A 17,374-nucleotide genomic window follows, 5' to 3' on the forward strand; every position below is an offset into this window, starting at 1 on the left:
ATTCCATTACCCGGCAACGTTGGGTAGGCCTCAGAGAGGGCCATAGTTCCCATAGATTATTGGGACTTTAATTAGTTGTGTCACAGCAATCTGAAAGAAAGAATGATAAGTGGTGAGAAATAATTACTTTCGGAGTTAATCTTGAGAATGCAGGCTCTCTCTTCCAAACTAATATTGTGGCTTCACTGCCCTGACCTTTCTCAGCCCTTTTCAGAAATATGCATGAAAAAAAAAAAAAAAAACATAACGATTAAAAAATGTTAATGACTGCAAACCTCAATAACCATAAACAGCATGTTATACTGCCACAGATGAACAGAATGTGCCTCTCATGACTGGAAATCATTGGTTTTGCCTTTTTGTGGGATGACTCAAGAAGACCCTTCTGCCCCCTGCTTGTTATCACAATCAAATATGAAAGGCTAATTCTCAAATCCCGTTGTAAGGCCCACGGGAACAGGCATAGAGTGGAATTTCCTCTCTGACTGTCGTAAAGCAATTCGCCAGGTGCAGAGTCTGATATTGTCGGGACAGAGTGGCCCGTAAGACCTTGGCATCTGGTTTTGCGACAGTTAACAGGTGACACCTCTTTTCTATGGTCAAGCAATTCTAAAATTATCCCAACATCCTGGAGGTTTCAGATGGCAAGTGGTAGGGTCGCATGGTGGAAGTGGGGCAAGTTGCTCAGGACGGTTGAGGGACAGTCACAGTGCCCTCGCCTGGTGTCGCTGGGTAACTTGTCTCCCAACCTTCATAAGGAGAGAAATTTACTCACGCACACTTTTTGTTGGGAAGTAAATCCCGATTTGGGTCGAGTGCATTGATACACTACACTATGCGGTCTTGATGCACTGTGGAGGGACATTGAGAGTTGACGGTTGGTTCATGTGAAAGATTGTGCAGTTGTTTCATGTTTTTCGGAGTTTTCATGACAATCACGAGAACAAATATTCATATTTGGTATGGTTTTTATGGTCTCTGTGCGAGTGATGCTCTGGTTTAGGTTTTAAAACCAGCAAACCTGTAGAAAATCTATTTTAATCAATTTGTAAGTAAACTGTATTTTTGGGACACTCCTCCTAGTAGCCTAAATCCATCTGTCTGATCCTGTCTGAACCAAATTCCAATCTTCCCCTCCAAGTACATTTATGGTTTTATGACCCTTTTGTGGCGACATCCACCTGCCTGCGCTGGGTTCTTATAGGAGAGGAACAGGGCCCTCTGGGAGTCTGCAATCAGACTTCCCACACAAGACTCTTTCTGTGTGTAGACTGCTGTCAGGTATGCTCATCTTTATCTTTGATTGTTAGACTATTTTCTAAATTCTGTAACTACAAATTGACTATTTTAAGTGTATAACCTACCTGACATTAAAACTGTTAATGACTTGATTTGTGTGGTCTTGGTCAATGTTTCGTTCTTGTAAAAGCCTTCTAAGTCGGTTTCCCCAATTATGACTAGGAACTGCCCGTTGGACTTGTTTGATCACCAAGTTTTCAGTTAAGGCGGACCGTCAGCAGAACCAAGTTGATCCTGGGATGACCAATATTGGCCCTTTCGGAGTCCCTGAACCTTAATTAGGTTACTCCCCATGAGGGAAATCTCACAACCGCTGTGTCGTCTGCAAACATCTAGTTAAATTGTCGTTATGGGCGTATCCGCGGTGCGTACCGGGTGAAACTGCGTTGACCTCGGTGTAGAACTTCAGACGAACTGAGGTCCATTCTAAATCAAGCCTAAATTCTAATTTGGAACATAACTTATTAATGAATATGGAGTCAGATTATTACGAGGGTAAAACCTATTAACTGTTACGCTTTCTTGCTGTGGTCATGGATATATTTGATGTGTTGTTCCGCGCATTTGTGAATATTCTGATGCTCCCATTGGAATATTGACAGTCCGGCGACAGATCGGATATATCTCTGATGACAGCATAGCCCCGTTTACGAACGGAGAGTAACCTGAATGCTACTGATCCGTTTTGGGCCAGTTTTAAGCGGGATATGAAGCAGCGCCTTCATATCTAACCTGTGGCAACGGAACCAGTGCATTCTTAATTATAATTGTGCCCTGTTCTTACGAACAGAGGAAAATAACTAACATCTCCGGTTTTGAATCACACCAGCCAAGGGAGAACACGCGATACCTTCCCCTCCAGCTACAAACCCTCATTGGTCTAGCTGTGAGGTGTTTACAAGTGGTGACCCCGACGTGATTGGAAGTATCTGGAGTGTTCCCTGAAATGTCTGCTGGTGTTTTTCATCCCGGCGTGATACCCTTCACTGTGGGTATCTCGCATTTTCTTCTCTGGGTTTCCGATCCTTGGTGTGGTGAGTGACACAGTTCTGTTGTATCTTAGCCTGTGCTAGGGAGAGTTTTAGTCACTGCATAGGGGATCGACATATCCCAAACAGGCCTGGGACCGTAGAAACCAGGCATTTTCCATACTACTACCCTTTGGGGAATTCATGAACAGGGAAAGAGAGATGCTTAGGCTGGCATGTTTTTATGAAATGTGTTGTGATAATACGGCGGAATGCGTTCTAGAAAAAACTAGCCTATAGCAGTAGATGGTTGCGTATGTGTACGAAAATGTAAACGTTTGTAGAAAGGAAGGGAGTTTTGATGCAAGGCTTACTACTGTTTCTGCGCAGAGGCGCAGAAAACCTTGCTCAAACTCAGGAGAAATGAGGCACTGGTGAAAAGCCAGTGAATTTTGAAGGTGAACAGAATGGAGTATGAAAGATTAAAAAGCAATAGAAGGTGAACAGTGAGAGTTTATAGCTGCCAGTAAGCGTGTGCAAGCGCAGAATGCACATGATAGGAAGAAGTTTGAACTTTGCTAGAGGGCTAACTCAGGAAAAGTGGCAAGCTTCTTATTATAATTAAATTAAATAATATTAAAACACTGCTGAATGCTGAATCAGGTGCATAACCTCGGCTTCGAAGTTCCAGCCCTGAAAGCAGAGTCTGTGCTGATCCTTAAACCCAGGTATGGCCCTGCGGCAGTACGCGCGTCTCAAGACCTCTGACAGTGCAGACTGCAGCTGCACCAAGTTTTGAAACTGTTCGTATCTGTCCGGAGAAGACCATACTTTAAGTCTCAGAGATCGAGGCCGGTGCCGGTGTAGTCACTGTACCTCTGAGTACCGTGCCCGATGTAATGTCACAGGACCGCTGAGTGCCACGGCAAATGCAAGTCTCCATCCCTCTGAAAGTGTAGCCGCAGGCTACAACAAGGGTGGCGACCGTCTGGAATTTGCCGCATGTGGGACTCATGTCTAAAGACCTCTGAAACTGGTGAAAAGGTATCAGGACACAGAACTTCTGCATTTCTGAGGTGCTGGAACCAAGGTCCTTGGCCTGTGTTATCTGTCTCAGTAAACAGTGGTGTACTATTAATTAAATAAATAGGTTAGGATTTATGAAACAGTTGAGATAAGCCAGTGTAGAAGGTAAAATTCCAACATGGCTTACAACCAACCAAAAAATAGACTTTGGCCTATTATAAATAAAATAACCATTAGCCTAGAGCTAAATTAAGTTATGTAGGCATAGGTGTGCCACCATTCACCTTTCTTTAGAAAGCTCGCTTTCAAAAAAGTGTAGTGAATTCTGGTGTACCCTATTGTTTTCATCTGGGTTTTTATTCTGTGTGTCTTAGCGGCACAAGGAGGAAATCAGAGGATTTAAACTAATAATATTAACTAATAATATATTAATTATTAACGCATGCCTGTGCACGCCATTTAGAAACTGTTAGAATTCACTAACAGACTTATTTGGGTGCCAATTAAATTAGCTAAGGCATGTTAGATACTAGAGATCTAATGGTATTTTTGTGTGAATTTCACCATAGCACAACATATACCTATTAGAATCTTTGTCAAACCGTTGATAAGCCAGTCAAATGCCATAAATGAACATAAGGTCATCAAGCTTAAACTCAGCTAATAAGGGCCAGTATCATCTGTGCCTGCAAGGAAAATTATTTAAGGAAGAAGTCTTCCAAACTACATATCTCAAATAAATAAATAAATAAATAAGGAGAAGAAGCACTTACTCCTAAGTTTACATAAAGTTTGTCTTTTAACATTAAAATGTTGAAAGGGGTGTCATTTTTTGGCAAGGACTGGCTTACTGGTCTCACTTTATTCTACTTTTCTACATTTTCTCTCCTTAGATCTCCTCCTTCTTTTTCATTTACTGTTCCTCCTCCTCCTTTCTCCCTTCTCCCCATCTGTCTGTCTTGTTCTGTTTCCCCCCCTTCTCTGTCAGTTGTTGAATATTTAAGGAGCAGTAAACCTACACTCCCAAGACAGTGTCTGATTTTCTTTTTGTTTTTTCATCTTTTTATTTTTTGTCAGTTATGGTTTAACCCCCAAATTATGCAGACAGTAACCCTACATAGATTTTCTCTTCTTTGCACAAATACAGGCAAGAAGTTAGCACCTCAAGCATCGGTGACAGACCAGTTGGGTGGAAATCTCTGAAGGGGTCATAAACATGTCAGCAGCTCATTTAGCCAACTCCTAACTTTAAACAGGCCCCCTGGTGTAGCACCAGAGCAAATTTTACCCAATTTGTTACATTAGGGGATCCACCCATCCCATTAAGAACTTCACAGTCATCTAATCTAACAAGAGCACACAAACCAGCACACATCCAATCCTAAATAGCGCACATATAGGACACAATAGAAACACTATCCTATGTGATTCTATGAATTTCTTGGTGCAATAATTAATTTCTCTTATACCATTAACACATAGGATTAGACAACATTTCTTCAGTCTGCTTCAATTAAACTATTTTACAGTAATTACCATTCCAGTAATTTTAAACTTTTTAATAAATGTATTTATGTAGGCATTGTATGTTTCTGAACACTACTTGTCTTATATGTCTTAATTTATGATTTTGGTGTTTTTCTTTATTTTTTGTTCTTTATTTTCATACTATCACTTTCAATAACCATCCACACAAAATGTATTGGGTTCTTTGTTTCTTTTCCTTTAATTCACCCAGAACAGGTGTACCCAAATTCCACTACCATACGCTCTATCGGCGTAGTAGTGAAGAATCAGGTTCTAAAATTAGATCACCTTACCGGGTATATCACTATGAGGGGCACAGAGACCATATTCACCACTCGCATGTGTTGTCATGAAAGCTCCAGCTATATCATCTGTACCTGTAACACCTTACAACCTTTTTCTCCCAATGATACCAAATTCATTAGTGTGCAGTCTTTGCATGGCCACGCTGATGCTATCCAGGTTTCCCACACACAATGGTGCGTCATCAGCGAGACGAACTCTTTCTCGTATTGAGGTCTGACCTGTCCAGCAAACCACACTTTCTGCTTGGAAGTGACGGAAGATTTGGCCATGGGTCAGATCAACATTCTAGGCCGAGTTCCACTGGAGGTGGACGTCTCCCCGTGGTGGGAGGACACATTCTACGAACAAGGAACGCGGGCCCTGACTGACCTAATGAGTTTGGTAGAACAGATCATCCGTGACACCAATTACCACATCAACCAGGCTCAGGTGGAGGTGAATCTGGCCGAAAGAACAGCGGAGATCCTGGCCAGCTCCTCTACCCGGTCCGCCCAGGACACGTACACCTGGTGGGATTGGGTGTTCCGAGGGTGCGTCATCCCTAGCGCAGTCATCTTTACCATCACCCTGGTTCAATGCTGTTATTTTCGACACCTGATACACTCTCTGCGCACCTCCACTCATGCTGCATTGGTTCTCAGCCCCCTCCAGTTGCCAGCGAGGCCGGGCTTGAGACCATAAACACCGGACCTGGACTGCTGTCAAAGTTGGGCATTTTCAGTGACCCCTGGGACAGCGTTCTGTTTGTCCCACGGGGCCAGAGAGGGGAACTGTAAGGCCCACGGGAACAGGCATAGAGTGGAATTTCCTCTCTGACTGTCGTAAAGCAATTCGCCAGGTGCAGAGTCTGATATTGTCGGGACAGAGTGGCCCGTAAGACCTTGGCATCTGGTTTTGCGACAGTTAACAGGTGACACCTCTTTTCTATGGTCAAGCAATTCTAAAATTATCCCAACATCCTGGAGGTTTCAGATGGCAAGTGGTAGGGTCGCATGGTGGAAGTGGGGCAAGTTGCTCAGGACGGTTGAGGGACAGTCACAGTGCCCTCGCCTGGTGTCGCTGGGTAACTTGTCTCCCAACCTTCATAAGGAGAGAAATTTACTCACGCACACTTTTTGTTGGGAAGTAAATCCGATTTGGGTCGAGTGCATTGATACACTACACTATGCGGTCTTGATGCACTGTGGAGGGACATTGAGAGTTGACGGTTGGTTCATGTGAAAGATTGTGCAGTTGTTTCATGTTTTTCGGAGTTTTCATGACAATCACGAGAACAAATATTCATATTTGGTATGGTTTTTATGGTCTCTGTGCGAGTGATGCTCTGGTTTAGGTTTTAAAACCAGCAAACCTGTAGAAAATCTATTTTAATCAATTTGTAAGTAAACTGTATTTTTGGGACACTCCTCCTAGTAGCCTAAATCCATCTGTCTGATCCTGTCTGAACCAAATTCCAATCTTCCCCTCCAAGTACATTTATGGTTTTATGACCCTTTTGTGGCGACATCCACCTGCCTGCGCTGGGTTCTTATAGGAGAGGAACAGGGCCCTCTGGGAGTCTGCAATCAGACTTCCCACACAAGACTCTTTCTGTGTGTAGACTGCTGTCAGGTATGCTCATCTTTATCTTTGATTGTTAGACTATTTTCTAAATTCTGTAACTACAAATTGACTATTTTAAGTGTATAACCTACCTGACATTAAAACTGTTAATGACTTGATTTGTGTGGTCTTGGTCAATGTTTCGTTCTTGTAAAAGCCTTCTAAGTCGGTTTCCCCCAATTATGACTAGGGAACTGCCCGTTGGACTTGTTTGATCACCAAGTTTTCAGTTAAGGCGGGACCGTCAGCAGAACCAAGTTGATCCTGGGATGACCAATATTGGCCCTTTCGGAGTCCCTGAACCTTAATTAGGTTATACTCCCCATGAGGGAAATCTCACAACCGCTGTGTCGTCTGCAAACATCTAGTTAAATTGTCGTTACGGGCGTATCCGCGGTGCGTACCGGGTGAAACTGCGTTGACCCTCGGTGTAGAACTTCAGACGAACTGAGGTCCATTCTAAATCAAGCCTAAATTCTAATTTGGAACATAACTTATTAATGAATATGGAGTCAGATTATTACGAGGGTAAAACCTATTAACTGTTACGCTTTCTTGCTGTGGTCATGGATATATTTGATGTGTTGTTCCGCGCATTTGTGAATATTCTGATGCTCCCATTGGAATATTGACAGTCCGGCGACAGATCGGATATATCTCTGATGACAGCATAGCCCCGTTTACGAACGGAGAGTAACCTGAATGCTACTGATCCGTTTTGGGCCAGTTTTAAGCGGGATATGAAGCAGCGCCTTCATATCTAACCTGTGGCAACGGAACCAGTGCATTCTTAATTATAATTGTGCCCTGTTCTTACGAACAGAGGAAAATAACTAACATCTCCGGTTTTGAATCACACCAGCCAAGGGAGAACACGCGATACCTTCCCCTCCAGCTACAAACCCTCATTGGTCTAGCTGTGAGGTGTTTACACCGTAGCGGCCGTTATCAAACCGAGCCTCACCCTCGAGCGCAACCTCACGGATCCTGTTCAGTGCGGCTCCACATCCTGCAGCCAGAGCTATTTTTACCCACCGGCGCGCAGGGGAACGCCAGCAAGCTACGCCACATCATTATAACACACAGCGCAGAGGGGATTCGGCTCCTTTGACAGTGAGCACAAGGACTAAGGACTCCTATCATTCCCCCAAAATGTTGAAACTGACCCTCCCCGGACTTTTATGGAGCACTAGAGGTCCCCTCTCCGGATTCCTTGGCTGCATGAAGGGCCTCCTTAAAACAATCTGTTTAAAATGTCCTCAGAACACAACTGTCCTCCAAGCAACAACTTTAAGTGTCTCCCGACTATCTGAACAGAATTAGCAAGCTTTGCAACAGACTTCTACAATGTATGAGCAACAGAAAACACATCACACTCAGCTCTTATGGTAGGGGTCTAAGCTCACTAAGTTGATGCAAAGACCCTCAGTAGCATCCTGTTTCTAGTTCTGGGATACAGACCTACTTCAGTTGGGGTGTGTTACAAATTATGACCATTCCTTACATTAAAATCCACTCTTTAAATGTTCACTCTCTGCATATTTTATGTGTATGGTGTGATGTTGTCCTTTAAAGTGAAGAATGTCCCAGATTGATATCTATGAAAGACATACGCTGACAACAGTAAGTTAACCAGCATTAAAAACACCAAAAGGCAGAAGACAGCAGTGAACACATGAAGCCTGATGGGCTGTGCAGTGGTGAACACATGAAGCCTGATGGGCTGTGCGGTACAGTGGTGAACACATGAAGCCTGACTGGGCTGTGCGGTGCAGTGGTGAACACATGAAGCCTGACTGGGCTGTGCGGTGGTGAACACATGAAGCCTGATGGGCTGTGCGGTGCAGCGGTGAACACATGAAGCCTGATGGGCTGTGTGGTACAGTGGTGAACACATGAAGCCTGACTGGGCTGTGCGGTGCAGTGGTGAACACATGAAGCCTGATGGGCTGTGTGGTACAGTGGTGAACACATGAAGCCTGACTGGGCTGTGTGGTGCAGCGGTGAACACATGAAGCCTGATGGGCTGTGCGGTGCAGTGGTGAACACATGAAGCCTGATGGGCTGTGCGGTGCAGTGGTGAACACATGAAGCCTGATGGGCTGTGCGGTGCAGTGGTGAACACATGAAGCCTGATGGGCTGTGCGGTGCAGTGGTGAACACATGAAGCCTGACTGGGCTGTGCGGTGCAGTGGTGAACACATGAAGCCTGACTGGGCTGTGCAGTACAGTGGTGAACACATGAAGCCTGATGGGCTGTGCGGTACAGCGGTGAACACATGAAGCCTGGCTGGGCTGTGCGGTGCAGTGGTGAACACATGAAGCCTGATGGGCTGTGCGGTGCAGTGGTGAACACATGAAGCCTGATGGGCTGTGTGGTACAGTGGTGAACACATGAAGCCTGATGGGCTGTGCGGTACAGTGGTGAACACATGAAGCCTGACTGGGCTGTGTGGTACAGTGGTGAACACATGAAGCCTGATGGGCTGTGCGGTACAGTGGTGAACACATGAAGCCTGATGGGCTGTGCAGCGGTGAACACATGAAGCCTGACTGGGCTGTGCAGTTGTGAACACATGAAGCCTGACTGTGCTGGGCGGTGCAGTGGTGAACACATGAAGCCTGATGGGCTGTGCGGTGCAGTGGTGAACACATGAAGCCTGATGGGCTGTGCGGTGCAGTGGTGAACACATGAAGCCTGATGGGCTGTGCAGCGGTGAACACATGAAGCCTGATGGGCTGTGCGGTGCAGTGGTGAACACATGAAGCCTGATGGGCTGTGCGGTTGTTCATCGCAGTAGTAAGTGAGTCTGGCGTCCTGTACGGCTCCTCCAGCTGCAGCACCAGCAGCTGCTCATAAGGATGAATGTTACAGGAGGCCTCACCGAATTTAAACTTTGACAAACGACGCGCAGAAGAGCCCGACAGCCTTTGATACTCAGAGCGGTTCCCGTAGTAACCACCTCTGCACCGTCTCCCATCCGTCAGGAGGCATCGGAACGCCAGAGACATGGGAGCGCCGGAGCGCCGGGAACGCCGAGGCGCACAGGCTCAGCCGCGCTGACAGCCCCGGGACCGGCAGCCACAGCCTGACTGAGCGCAGCTGTCCGGGAGCTAATAGCCCCCCTATGAGAGCAGAGAGGGAAGAGCGCCGTGTGTGTGTGTGAGTGTGTGTGTGTGAGTGTGTGTGTGTGAGAGTGTGTGTGTGTGTGTGTGTGCTCCACCAGAGGCTGGTCTGGTTCCTAAACTCCATGGAGGGGCACACAGGGCCAGTGGGTGTCTGCTCTCTCTCTCTCTCTGATCTGAGGAGCGTCTGCTTGGTGCAGTGTTCAGCAGAGCTCAGCCTCAACACGCTATGCTTTGATAAAGCACTGTGCTCTCTCACAGTTCAGCCTGAACACGCTACGCTTTGATAAAGCACTGCGTTCAGCCTCAACACGTTATGCTTTGATAAAGCACTGCGCTCTCTCACAGTTCAGCCTCAACACGCTATGCTTTGATAAAGCACTGTGCTCTCTCACAGTTCAGCCTCAACACGCTATGCTTTGATAAAGCACTGCGCTCTCTCACAGTTCAGCCTGAACACGCTACTCTTTGATAAAGCACTGCGTTCAGCCTCAACACGCTATGCTTTGATAAAGCACTGTGCTCTCTCACAGTTCAGCCTCAACACGCTATGCTTTGATAAAGCACTGCGCTCTCTCACAGTTCAGCCTGAACACGCTACTCTTTGATAAAGCACTGCGTTCAGCCTCAACACGCTATGCTTTGATAAAGCACTGTGCTCTCTCACAGTTCAGAGTCTGCGGCTCAGTGTGTGATTTACAGGAGCTTAAAGAGGCAGCGTGGAGGTGATGTACAGCCGGGGTGGGAGAAGAGCACGCTGTAACGAAGCACCGGAAGCCCAGAGAGACGAAGCAGAGGTGTGTCCAGCGTTCCCATCCCCCAGTGCGGGGGCTTACACACCCCCCCCCCCCCACCCCAGAGGCCTGTAAGCGATGGAGGGCATTTATCAGCCTGTTAAGAAAGCCCTTCCCCAGTAAATACCCACGTGGGCTCGGGGTGCAGTTGTGGAGCTTAAAGGGGCCCGGCGTGCGCTGGCTGTGGAGAGCAGTCTCCGAGGCCCCGCCTGCACCCCCCGCAGCTGTGCCGTGTTCATCTGCTGATTTTCTAGATCAATAGTGACTTGTATGCTGGATACAGCGCAAGGCGTTACATCTGAATAACAATAAGAAGAGCAATAACGCAGGTACACAACAGCTAGCAGGGCAATAAAAACACTGAGCTGAAAAAAAAATAATAAAAAAAATCAGTAAAAGCACAGGACCAGACAACTACCCTGAAGCGCACTGATCTTAAAATGGGCCCATATAAATGACATCACCTACATATCAAAGTTTTTACAAGGTGCACGGATATTATCCACAAGAGTATATTAACTTAAGCCTCGTTGCAGTCGGATTAGCCTCACTGGCAGACGTTGTGTGATTTACAGCGAGCGAGTGAGGATGCGTGATTTTAATCCCGTACCAATCTGCGATGTCTGTAGTTTTTACAAGTCTGGAATATAAAAACACCTGAGCAAACAGTCTTCTGTGTTTCACTGACCCTCAGTAACACCGATCCCGTTTGATCGGACCTGGTGGGAGTGTAACTGTGTATGGAAACCGATCGCCTCTGTTTTTGGTGACCAGGAATCAGATTTGAACTCGCCGTCTGGTTTTTTTCTCTCACAGACGCGTGGCTAGCAATGTTTACATCCGGGATATCTGTGGTAATTTCGCATGAAGTACAGAAATGCTAATGCCGTACGAATAAATCAGACAACACAACTTCAAAACCTTCCTACAGCACGACCGACTGTAACAGTAATCCAGCCGCAATGGAGCTTTGCGTCACAGCACAGAACTCAAAGTGATAAACGGCATGGAAGGGCTTCATCATTACACTGATAGAGGTTTCCTACGGATGGGGCGATCCGAGACTGGACACTAGACAAGGAATTGGGCTTCATTCTGGAAACCAGACTGAACTCTGAACAGGAGTGCCACCTTTTGAACACGAGGAGCACTTCTGCTCTTTTGATGCCGTTTTTCGGTCTACCGCTAAGGGCAGTCAGAGAAAAACAAGTTCAGGATGTGAGGTCAGAGATGACCAAGACATGGTGACTACAGGCAAAAAAGTCTGAAAAAATTAACTACAACCATTAGGCAATGGTCCTAAACTCAGCTCTTCATGCAGAATAAAGAAGTGAAGAAATAAATTAACTGGAAACAGAGCGTTCCACCACGAGGAGAAGTGGCTTCCGAACACGGACTCAGGGATCGAGCCGTGAGCAGATCACATTCAACACGCCGCCTCTCACAAATCACACTTCCTGGGACAACGGAAAGCGAGACCATAGCAGCTATAGCACAGATAGAGAAGGGTGTCAGTCATAATCTTTCAGAGGAGGACGCAAAACCTCTACATGTGAAAGTTTGCTGGCTAAGTGAGTCATTTGCCAAGATACTTAGCCACCGTCAGCCATGAGTGTTTTATCACGGTCTCAAAGCGAAGCAGGGATAAGCACACTGGAATCCCCATCACATCTTTTCAACGATTACTGAGCCACTTTTACGGTCTTGGTAAATTGTTAATGTGCCATTTTAATGAGTCTGTAGAATGATGAAATGCCAAAGCAACCTCGTGAAAATAAACAACTCTCTCTCTCCATCGCCTCAGCAACAGCCTGGCGGAAAACTACCCATTCTTCCGCCGTGATTAAAAGGAAACTCCGTACGGCCATATTTCATGCAGTTTCATTGGTCAAACATATCAACCGTGATACAACTTTACATTCGCCATTGGTGGTGATCCTTTATTTGATAGTGATCTTGATCCCTGACCTTCACTGCAACCAACTGACCATCAGAAAATTATGCAGGCAGACATGAGGCACTTCTGACTAATACAAGCCTCAACTCTTTTGCCTATTATTTTTTTAAGTTTGTGCCTATAATTGTAGGCAGCAGATTGGATCTTCAATATCTACTTGAGATTTTCTTGATCAGAGGAATATTTACTCATTCATAAGTCTATGAAATAATTATGCTGCTCATGTATTTCAGAACAACAGCATTTGAGTCTATTTAAACACTTGAAACAACGGCACTCGTTGCACCTGGCAATACATTTTCTTAATTAAATGGTGTCAACGGAGTAAACATATTCCACAAGCTTGCATTATTTAATTAGCACACAAAGCATGACTTCTAATTTGCTACCATTTAAAAAGCAAACATTCCAGTGGCAATGGTATGTACTTCATCTTTGTCACTTGATGTACGCATTTCAACACAATGATAAAAACATCCATTCAATCTCCCATGACGATTTTTACAATAAAAAATAAGAGAGATAATTGAAAGATTAAGATTAATAGCTACAATTAGTTTTTTTATTGTCCGGCCCTATTTGAACTGACAGTCTCAGATGTGCTGTTTGCGTCAGTTTCTTGAAATAAACACATATCGTTTTACTCCTCACATTCAAAGCAATCCTGTGTTCATTGTCATGGCAATTAAGAGTAAAAGGCGTCAGGAATCTGAATTAGACCTGCAAAGCCATTGTTCCACATGCAAATTAACATCGCTCAAATCAGGCATGTGCTAGGACACCTTCTGAGGTTTTGTGTTTGCGAAAAATAGACAAGATTTACCGGTTTACCAAAGGGACCTGGACTACTTCCCTCTTTGACTGATGAGGTAATACTTTGCAAGAGGTCTGACCTGGATATACCAATACTGTATTGGGCCCGGCACAAAATGTAATCGTGCAGACAAAAGCATATTATTTGAAAATTCTATACTTGTATGAATCCTGGCTGAATCGTTTGTGATATGCAGATTTTAGTATTTTCAGAGGTGCCCTCTATAGGGTTAATTATGGAGTCCAGACAATAACATGTTTTATGTTAAATGCTTCCCAGCACACACTCTCCAGTACACACTCTCGGCTAACTACTACAGCATTGCCCCAAACATCCAGCACATTGACATTCCCACAGGATTTACTGAGCACTAGGTGGGTACACAAGGTGCATGCCTGACAGTCACATGCTCTCTAAAACAGCCAAACAGTCATTTCTCAGAAAACAAAGGCAGTTAGCCGAAGCTATTGTAAGAGGTAAACAAAACAGCCCAGTGTGCATTTCACATTGACAATATTTCTTAAAATAGCTCTGTGATGTTTGTATCAGTGCCAACATGTTTAGGTGAAGAAAAAAAAAAGAAATCACAGAATGTATAGACTCTTTTAGGGGGACGAAAGCCATTTTAATGCCTCTACACTTTTAAATTGAGAAAAATGGAAACCCACTGATATTTGCTGAGGTAAACCCTTCCTCCACAGAAGCCCTGTCTGTGAAATAAAACGCTCTTCTGTCTGTAATAAACGGCTCGGCGAGATCTGGTTTCCTCGCTCTTGGATACTCATTCTATCTGCAAGCAGGAATCCGTGCTCATTTTCTGCATAACCCGTCGCACTCAACCGGAGACAAAATTGTAAACAGACTCCAGAAAGGCCTAAAAGTACTTAAGCCATGTGTGAACGAGTTTATACTAATTACAGCAACTCTAGGAGCATCGTGTCAAGTCTTTGTGCTCAGTTGATAAGGCTGCGTCTGATTAGCTTTGCATTAAATATCTAATATTTCTCTTCCTCACTGCTCTTTCCTGCTACTTGGCATTATTGTGGTTATTTGCACTTGGTAGTGCTTTCCTTAAGAGCCTTGGAGTCTTCTAAACGAGTGTAAGGTAATGCAAGTCTCTTTCTGCCAGACGTGGGAAAAACACGTATTAAAATACTTAAAACACATTAATGCATTTTTTAAGTAAAATCAGGGGCGCCACCAGGGATTTTGGGCCCCACGGTCAGATCTCACACTGGGCCCCACCACCCCAGGCCACCCCAGAAAAGTCCAATGTTCTAATATTTTTTGAGAGCCCCAGTCAGGGCCCTGGAAATAACCCCCTGCCCCCCGCCCTACAACATTTATCCCCTTCCTCTGTTTTCACACAGCCTGCTGACATTTCCTATTCACACCTGTTGTGAATTCACACACTTGATTGTAGCCATCAGACGTGCTGTGAGCGTTTTGACAACAGATTTCAAATCACTTTGTTGGCTGCCTAGCAGGGCGGTTAAACTCAAAACAATTAGAATCACTTACTTTCAAAATAAACAGATATTCTGCCCACCAACAATATAATGACACACTTACTTAAGCTTGCACACAATAAACATGGATTTTACTGGACTGTGTATCATTTTAATATCATCATTTCATCATGCATTTGGAATTCATTTTTCTATTTGTAATTTTCTACCTGTTTATCAAAATATCAGGCCAGGCTTTGTGCTCTCAACGTGTACTCAAAGCCTTGGTAGCCATCAACCCAGTATTTATTAGGCAAACAATCCAGTTTCTACGCCGCAATTTCTTTTTCGATTTGCACTTGTTGCTGATGAATGGGAGGAGGGAGAAGCGGAGGAGAGCCGCACGCCTCTGCCTGAGTGGCCCGTGTTCCCGCTGGAGCCCGGGCCCGAGCGCTCGTAGTGTAAGGGTCCATTCAGGGAAGGCCTTCGCACGGGCGCGGGATCGAGAGCAGCGTTCACACAGGCGCGGGATCGAGAGCAGCGTTCACACGGGCGCGTGGAATCGGAGAGCCTCACACAGGCGGCAGATCGGGCCACGCCCTTCACAGCCAGCGGGGATCGACAGCTTCACACGGGCGCGATCGGCAGTGTTCCATTAACGGAGAGGCAGCTTCACGATGGCGCGGGAGAGAGAGTCCCGGCGCGGGAAGCATCCTTCACGGCGCGTAGAAGAGCCAGCCGATCCACGGGCGCGGGACAGACGTATTGCACCCCTTCCCCTCCCCATCCACACACTCAAAACTACGGGCCTGCAACACCAGGACCCACGCAGCCTCATACGAGCCATTTTACAAATATGCGTAACAGCTGTGGTAAATACTGCAATATTTACTGTACTTACGATGTCGTAATTCCAGACGTTCCAAGCTGTATGGAGCCTGAGAGTCGGCAGATGACACAGACACCCTTCATCTCAAATGGCATCTTAAATGTCCCCCCGACGCTCCACACAAATGAGTGCCAAGCGAGCCTATACGTGTGACGTCAAGTTTTTATGAGGTCACAATCGTGACTCATCATCGCCATGGTCGACTGTGAAAGATAAGATGGCGAACATGTAAGTTTTGTATTTTTCAGCAATGAAGGAACGCACCCCAGAATGACTCCCATAAACGGTGACCTTAGACACCTGTATTCACACAGATAAGGTGAAGAAACAGGGGGAATGGGTTTCTAATGGGTTTGTGTGACATTTTAGAGTCACTGTTATGTTGAAATATGAAATACATAGATTACAGATTTACGAGTCTGGACATTATCAGTGACATCTTTGGTTCATTCACAAACCAATATGTCTTACAAAGAACTGCTCAAATAGAGCACAGGGTTTGTACAGATTATTCTTTGTGCATTTGACACTATGTAGAAAGAATTTAAATAGTCTCCCACATTCTCGGTCATCACATCTGTATCGGTCCAATTGTGTTTGATCTTTTAGAAAACATTTGAGAGGTTCATGAAAAGAACTTTGGCTTGACAAAACAGTCAAAACTGCTCGTGCTTGTAGTTAAGCTGCATGACTGCACAGCAGGGGCAGATCTCACAGCTGGCTTAGATGTTTCAGAAGATATGACCATAGGATGATTAGCTCAGTCCACACGACTACTGGGCTGTAAAATAAAAACTTCTGGAGATTCCAGAGAGAAGTGATGTAAAGGAGGAAAATCAAAGGATCTCCAGCTAAGCATGGCAGCGCTTGGGTACCGAATGAAAGAATGAACTTAATCCATCACTTATTAGCAATGCTGGCATGTCTATAATGACACGGCAAGATGAGTCACATTAACATTGATCAAGTGCCCAGTATTAAGGGGATTGTGGGCCCTGTAAAATTTAATTCTGTGTTCTTATTTGTATGATGCCCTCGTATCTTTGGTGTGCAATAAAGATTCTGAAAGTGTACATGTAAATGTGGATTTACATTTTCTTTCCAAAGGAAGTTTGAGAACCCCATATCATCCAAAAACACACTTTAGCCAATGGAGATATTCATTAAAGCACTGCTGACAATTCATCAGACTGTTACAACATTGATGAGAAAGACTGTTATTGGGTCAATACTACATCTACATATGTTCAACTCCACTGAATCCACTGGCCTTATTTTGTTTTGCTGATTGTTATTCTCATTTTGTCCGGCTGCTCGTGTCAATCTGGTCACTGATTTCTGAACATTTGGAAGGAAATTAAGAGGAAATGACTGTATGGAGGGATCATATTCTCTCATTTTAAAGGTCAAATGATATAAAGTATGAGTTTAATTATAAAAGTAATAGGGTCTCCATAAAATTACATTAGTAAAATTCAAGTCTCTCTCAGCTGAAGCTAGTTAGAACACAGAGGTGAACTTATTTGCTCCCCCAACTCTCTCCACACCACAAGATTTTAGGTGACCAGCCCTATTACAGAGTCAAGGAAAAAGGTAGTTTGCTTTGTAACAGATGTAT

At 44.9% G+C, this 17,374-nt stretch overlaps 1 protein-coding gene and 1 pseudogene across 1 annotated transcript in view; one reads left to right on the top strand and one right to left on the bottom strand.

The window, feature by feature from the left end:
• inpp4b (inositol polyphosphate-4-phosphatase type II B) overlaps positions 1-17,374 on the bottom strand; it is a 204,567-nt gene that overhangs the window by 162,202 nt on the left and 24,991 nt on the right. The gene's annotated exons all lie outside the window — the stretch shown is intronic.
• On the top strand, positions 4,896-6,253 carry LOC135258543 (uncharacterized; annotated as a pseudogene).

The sequence above is a fragment of the Anguilla rostrata genome, chromosome 7 (assembly GCF_018555375.3).
Source record: "Anguilla rostrata isolate EN2019 chromosome 7, ASM1855537v3, whole genome shotgun sequence".
NCBI classification, from domain to species: Eukaryota; Metazoa; Chordata; class Actinopteri; order Anguilliformes; family Anguillidae; genus Anguilla; species Anguilla rostrata.